Source organism: Mesoplodon densirostris, chromosome 7 (assembly GCF_025265405.1).
Source record: "Mesoplodon densirostris isolate mMesDen1 chromosome 7, mMesDen1 primary haplotype, whole genome shotgun sequence".
NCBI lineage: Eukaryota > Metazoa > Chordata > Mammalia > Artiodactyla > Ziphiidae > Mesoplodon > Mesoplodon densirostris.
The window spans coordinates 13290909-13298753 of record NC_082667.1 but is presented as its reverse complement, the minus strand read 5'-3'; positions in this window follow the sequence as shown (position 1 = coordinate 13298753).

The window sequence follows — 7845 nt, the reverse complement described above, 5'->3', positions numbered from 1 at the left end:
AGAATATACAGCAGGTCAAAGAGCGAGCTATATTGGAACTCAAGCCATGCTAGTCCTAACATACTCCAGTGATATGATGTTACCATTACACTAAGCAGCCTTGCAGAAGAAAAATTTGCTGTTAAGATACACATAAATGTCCCTTCACCTCCAAAGTATTTTCTTTGATTGAACTTATGTCCAGGCTATAAAACTCTCATTCTTTATTTTACCATCTGGGTTTTATTAACAGGAAAAAAAATTACTTGTTATGTCCAACAAATTATTTCTTCTTTTCCCTGGATACAGTTAGACTTCGATTCCTGCACTTCCCAAATTTATTGATCTAAAATATAGACAGGATGTAGTTTATAATCTCAGTGTGTGAGCAATGCACCTCTGTGCTAATAGAATGAAGATTTTGATTTTGATTTAACAGTACCATGAATATTGCATCCCAGGCTTACCCAAATCCTGACCTCTGTAGACTTCAAGTTCCATGAAAGCACAGCTCAGATATCTTTCTTGAGATGTCTAACGCTTAATACAGTGCCTTGCATAAAAGGCATGTTTGTTATTTTAAGCCACCAATTCTTGGTAACTTGTTACAGTAGCAATAGGAAACTAATACTGTATATAGTAAAGTATCTACCATCTCTTTCTATTCACCCTCTCCTTCTTTACTTCATAGTACTCACCCTCTTCAGCTATGGAATACCAGTAGGTGTTTATTTTACATATTTCCAAATAACATGTAAGCACCTTGATAGCATGACATTTTTCTTGTTCACTGCTTCATCTCTAGCAAATATAACATTTCTTGGCACAAAGTAGTAAGTAATATATATGTATTAAATGTATGAAAGTAATACATAAATGGATTAATTTATTGATATTGAACCACAAATATTATTGAATTAGTATTATATCATGCCAAAAAACAAGTGGAACTGATTGGAACCATACATTTTTTAAAGCAACACGTATCTGTCCGATACAGTTTTGGTCCTTCACACTCACACCTTGCCTCTTTACATTAAGTTTTTGGGTGTGTTGTTTTCATGCTGATAAAACCCAAAGATGTCAAGGTAAATACAAAGGTGTGATAGGAAAGGATTATCAAGTTAACCTGCACTGCTATTTTTTGATTGGCTTTAATACTAAATAGTAGATCAAAAGACATCTCTACTTCTTCCTCCTGACTCAACTCTTCTGGAAGGCACAGCCATTGGTTGTCCAAGTGGGGAATGTGAGCATACGGTGAGACAAAAAAAGTTCTGATATTTGAGATTTGTAAAGGAAGGGAGTTGAATATTGTGAAAGACGGTGTCATGAGTTAACTGGATATGAAAAAATAAGAATAAGTTAGCCACAGATAAGGAAATCATTTCTGAGATTGCCTTAGTTTGTAGCCCAGGTAAGCAGAGAACTTATATGTGTCAGAGACTGAATCAGGGGTTTGGTATGAGGCATATTTGGCTTAGAATGTCAGTTCTACCTATTAAGAGTTTCATGATCTAAGAGAGATTCCTTATTGCAATGTTGATGATGTGGAAACTGAGAAGGAAGGAATAAAATAATCTTTATTTGCAAAACTTTGAGTCACTATAAATGAATTGTCTGGTACACACATGGTCCACTGCTTAAGTCCACTGCTCCCTGCTATTATGGACACGAGATCATGGAGAAATCATATATGTATATATTTGTTTTTCATCTGAGTGATACCATCATATTCTGCAGCTAAAGAGCTATACAAACCTGAATGCATGGCAGGTTGGAATCATTCAGGTGTGAAGGAATTCCTTCTGGTAGGTTTAACTGAAAATTCTAATTTGCAGATCCCTCTCTTCTTGCTGTTTACCCTTATTTATTTTATCACTCTGGTAGGTAACTGTGGGATGATCATATTGATCTGGCTAAATGCCCAGCTTCATACTCCAATGTACTTCTTCCTTAGCAACCTCTCTTTTTGTGATATCTGCTATTCTACTGTCTTGGAACATAAAATCCTGGTTGACTTCTTTTCAAAACGCAAGTCCAGCACATTTTCTGGCTGTGTTCTACAAAGTTTCTTTTTTGCAGTGTATGTAACCACAGAAGGCATCCTCCTGTCTATGATGGCTTATGAACGCTGTGTAGCAATAGTCAACCCCTTGCTGTATACAGCCATTATGACCCAAAGGAATTGTATTCAGATGGTTCTTGTATGTTTCTTGGTGGGGCTCATTAGCTCCCTGACACACACGATAGGTTTGCTCAAACTAGACTTCTGTGGTCCTAACATTGTGAATCATTATTTCTATGATATTCCCCCTCTTCTGAGGCTCTCTTGTTCAGATGCACATAAAAATGAAATGCTGCTTTTGATATTCTCTGGGGTCCTTGCAATGTTCACTTTTATTATCATCATGGTCTCTTACATTTGCATCATCATTGACATCTAGAGAATCCGCTCAGCTGAGGGGAGGCTCAAAGCCTTCTCCACTTGTGCCTCCCAGCTGACTACTGTGACTTTACTCTATGGGTCTGTGACCTTTAGTTACATCCAGCCAAGCTCTCAGTATTCCTTGGAACAGGAGAAAGTCTCTAATGTGTTTTATATTTTGCTGATCCCCATGCTAAACCCACTGATTTATAGTCTGAGGAATAAGGATGTGAAAGACGCAGCAAAATGGTCAGTATGGCAGAAGAGAACCTCCACTTGACTCAATCTTGTCTATGGCTTTGCAAACCTAACATTAATCTAAAAATAGATAGACTTTCTTTAAAATTGTATCACAGATACAATCACAAACACAACCGTAATCAAGACTCTCTCATGCAATTTGAGACACAAGTGTTGAGTATAAGAAGACTATAAATCACTCTATTTCACCATTCTTTTTTTTGGTGACTTAATAGCTTCATTCTTGAAAAACTGATATTTTTTTTCTAACAAATTCTCATGATAAACTCCGAAAGAGCTCACCATGGATTTCAAAGAATCTGACATTTAATCAAATCAAAAGAATACTCCAACAGTAGGCATTTATCAAGTACATTGCTATGCCAGAGAAAAACTGAAATGTTTCCTTGGCATGGCTTTCTTAGATCATACCATTATTTTTTGTTCTAAAAATGCCATCACTCAAGTAAAAATATATTCTTCAATTTTGCATTTAAATTGCATATCTTAATAGTATCTTAGAAAAATGGCTTAGAAAAATGTCTATTATAAACTCTCATTAGTTATAATTTGTTCATTCAACACATTTTTATTGAGTTATGTTTATTGTACTCTGTGTGATCCAAACCTAAAGAGATTTAAGGTATGGAGCTATAGCTGTTAGAAGATTGACAATGGAGGAATATGATAAGTGGGAAGGAGTATTAAAATATAAGAAAATATACGAATTTAGTTCTAGCATAGATTTCTAAAGCAAAAGCAGTAGAAAGTATGCCTGGCAAGTTATTTAAGGCCATATGTATGTAGGCTCATTAATGCTAGTATAACATGTTTTAGACTCTCTCAACCATTAATAAATAAAACTATCAATGAAATGCAAATAGTATGCTTTAAGAAATTTCCCAGGATATTACTGTTATCAGCATTTTGGAAAGTCAAAGAACAAATTAGGGAAAAGTTATCCTGATATGGGTAAGAAGTGTTGCAGGTGAGCAATACAGAGAAGGGGACAAATTCAAGAGACATTTCATGAAAATCATCCACAAGACTAGAGAAATGATTAGGGTTTCTTTTTCTTTTTTTCTTTCTTTTTTTTTTTTTTTTTAGAGAAAAGGCTTTACATGACTGGGAGGTTTTGAACCTGTGTCACTAGTTAGATAAATAGGTTAAGAGAAAAAATATATAGATGTAAGATCTGCACATCATTAGAATTTCTAAAGGAAGTCTTTCTGTGAAGAGAGTGTAGCCAAGAACAATGCCAAAGAGGTGAGAGTTTTCCTAGAATGTTCAAGAAATAACAAAAGATCAGAACTGGAACAAAGAGGGAAAGAAGAGGTGAAGCAAGAGATGTCGCCAGAGAGGAAAAGAGGCCCAGATTATGTCTGGTATATGTACAGGCTTTGAATCTGAGTGAAGAAAAAGGCACAGTGGGGAGTCAGAAAAGTGACATGATCAAACTTACAACTGAACAAGCTCATTCTGGCTGAAGTATAGAGAATAAATAGACCATACCATGGCAGAAGTGGAAGACAGAAGTCCAGGAATGAAGATGCACAACAATTTAGCGAAGAATTGATGGCGTGTTAGACCAGTGTTGACATGGTGAAAATTGTGAGCAAAACTAATACAAGGTATTGTGCAGATGTTAGACCTGGCAAGATGGTGAGGGAAAGAGAGGAGTCAAAGATGACTCCAAGACTGTTTTAACAGGCAAATAAACAAAATACAGTAATACATCCAAAAACCTACAATGTATATATTTTTTCAAGCACATACAATATTTTCCAATTTGAACATATTGTGGGGCCAGGAAAAAGTCTGAATACACATCAAAGGATAGTGTATACTAGTTCCATAACAGTGAACAAGATACTTAAATTTGCTAAACACAATTTGTTTACTTGTAAAGAGAGAATAAACATACCACTTCTAAGTTTTATAGATAGATAGGTAGATGAATTAGATAGATGATAGATAGATAGATAGCTATACAAATATAAATATAGATACGGATATGCATCTGTTAAGAGCTGAAGTTCTACAAGAGAGAAACAATATGAAAAGTTGTATAGTTCAGTCAAGTTCAAGGATCTTGGACTTTAAATAATGAGTCAAAATATTGCAAAAAACGATTATGTGATACAGTACACTGAACAGAACTTGTAGAGTATTATGGGGAGATGACTATGTTACCTAATGTTAGATCTCAAAATTTGAGAAAGCATGAATAGGTACTGGATATTATAAAATAATATTATATAATTATAATGCATAAACAAATACATGTATAAATTTATTTTTAATTTATAAAAATTTACTTTTTTTAAAGAAAGGGTTTATGTGAGTGGGAGATTTTGTATGTGTCACTAGTAAGATAAATTAGTTAAGAGGAAAGAAATAGATATAAGATCTGCATGCCATTAGAATTTTATGTCTATATATAGATGAGATGAGAGAGAAGTTGAGAGAGGGATAAAACAAATGTAGCAATTGCAATTGGTATTTGTAGCAAAGTGATACATGAACGATTGTTTATTCTTGCAAATTTGTATTTTTCCTGAATCTCTTCTGTAAGCTTGACATGTTTCAAAAAAAAAGTTGAAGAAAACATAGGGAAAAGTGCTTATAAGATGAGAGACCACTTTTACTTCTGGATGGATGGCTGTAGTTAAAAAGCAGCATTTATGCAAAAATAACAAGAAAAGCAAGATAAGATACATATGTTATCTGTTGATAAAAGTGAAGAGCTGTTAAGGAAAAGAGAACTGAAGTGGTTTAGAATTTAGGGAGGTGTAAACTTTGAGAAGTGAGCTGATTTTTGCCTTACTGATGCACAGCACATTGGAAAATGCAGTCTTGTGGTGCATGGCGGGTTCTGCAAGTGTTCAGAGGAACCAGTGGAGTTTCAGCAGATGCTTTGCAGGTTTCACTACACGTGGTTGTATTTCCTCTCACAGCATTAGACTATTCTGGACCTGAGCAGGCTCAGAGACCAAATAAGTAAATAAACAGATAGAGGGACAGACAGACAATAGATGATAGATAGATACATAGGTAGATAGATAGATAGATAGGTAGATAAATGATTCGTATAAAGACTGACTTAAGTGGAGAACTTCTGAAAAGCAGAGAGGAACTTTTGGCAGTGTCTCAAATAATACAAATATTAAAGATTGCAATCCATCAAAGGGAGGGCTACAGATTCAGATTCTGAACCTGTGTCCTATGACTACTCTGGGGAAAGAGAAAACAGTGGAGATTTACACAGTCTTGCGGTCTGACAAGATGAACTGGGTTATCTGGGAGCTTAACCACACAGCTGTTTTTCCCCACAGGAAATGGGATGGGAAGGGGGTTAGAAGGGTCTCAGAAGCTGGTTCTGGGCCACAGAGGCAGACTGACATCTTTTGCACTCTTGTGGTGCTCAGAAGACACCACGTCCTGCTAGAGGGAAGAGCTGGCAGCAAAGGTAGTGCAGGTCTCCTCCTCAAAATGTTTGCCAGATTTTGATCCCGCTTTTAGTCAGGCACAGGAGGGCTAGAATTTTCTTTCTGAAGCACAAGGAGATTCAGACTCTGGAGACTCAGACTGAGCTGGAAAGACAAAGTGAAGTCTTTCTCAGTCTCTAGGTGCTTGGTTGTTAACATCCCACCGGAGACAAGAGGCATGCATCAAACACAAGGCCAGTAGCCCCCTCAAGATATTTGCTGGAATTTGAAGATGTGCAGGGCAAGAGGCTAATTTCATTATGAAGAGGCCTTCATAATGTTAAAACTGGATTTTCTGCAGTGTTTGAGGGCTGGAGAGAGAGAGAGAGAGAAAGAGAGGGGCCCGTTTCCTAATCAATATCTTGGGAACTCTATATCCCAGAATAGGGACAAACTGGAAGAAAAGTGAGTTCTGACTCCAAACCAGTCCAGTCCCAGCCCAATTAATAATTAACAAAGTGAAGCCCTCCCGTGTAGAAAGTAATGTTGTCTCCAGTTTCTATGAACATTTTATTCATAGGCAATAAGCCAGAAAGTAAGAAAAAGAGTGAAAAAAAGCACAGAATAAAAGCAGGACCATAGGACATCTAAATGTTGGAGATAGAAGAGGACTTCAAAAAATATTATGATTAACATTAGAGAAAATAGAGAAAAACTTAGAAAAAAATGTTTATGATGAAATATTTCAAGAGAGAAATAAATTTAAATGGAAACATTCTATTCTCAGCATCTATGAAGTGGCTATTTTAGATACCTCTTATAAGGGGAAACACGCAGTATTTGTCCTTTGGAGACTGTCTTATTTCACTAGGTATAGTGGCTTTCAGTTTAATCCATGTTATTATCCATGTTATGCAAATGGCAGGTTTTCTCTCTTTTCTAATGCTGAATAATACAGCATTTTATGAATATAATTACATTTTCTTCATACACTCTTTAATGATGATGGGCATTGTGTTGTTTTCATATTTGGCTTTTGTGAATAATGCTGAAATGGACATGGGATAGCAGGTATCTCTCTGGGGGCAGGGGGAAATGGGGAACTGTTGTTCAATGGGCATAAAGTTTCTCTTATGGGAGATGAATAAATTCTAGACATCTGTAGTATAACATACAGCTTATAGTTAACAATACTCTTTTGTGTACTTGAAATTTTGTTAAGAGGTTAGATCTTACATTAAGTGTTCCTACAACAACAAGAAAAAAGTCAAACAAAACAAAGCGACAGGAGGATACTTTTAGAGATGTTGGATATGTCTATTACCTAGATTGTGGTGATGGTTTCATGGATGTAGGCATATGTCCAGATTCATCAAAATCTATGTATTCAATATGTGCATTGCTTTATATAGCAATTATACATCATTAAAATTGTTTAAAAGAAAAGAGAAACAAATGGCATTGTAAAATGAAAAAAAATCCCACAAAAGCTGAAAATAAAAGCTCAAAGGAAGGATTTAACATGTATTAGAGAAAGCATAAGATATTGGGTTGGCCAAAAATTGCCTTCGGTTTTTAAGTAAAAATAAAAGACACATTTTTTATTCTCACCAAGAATTTAACCGAACAGCATATTCACACTTTTGTTCCACTACCTTCTGCCATTTTTCAGGCAACTTCATAATTCCATCTTCCCAAAACTTTTTATCTTTTTGAGCAAAGAACTGTTCCAGTTGCCTTTTACAGTATTCCAGGGAATTGAAATATTTT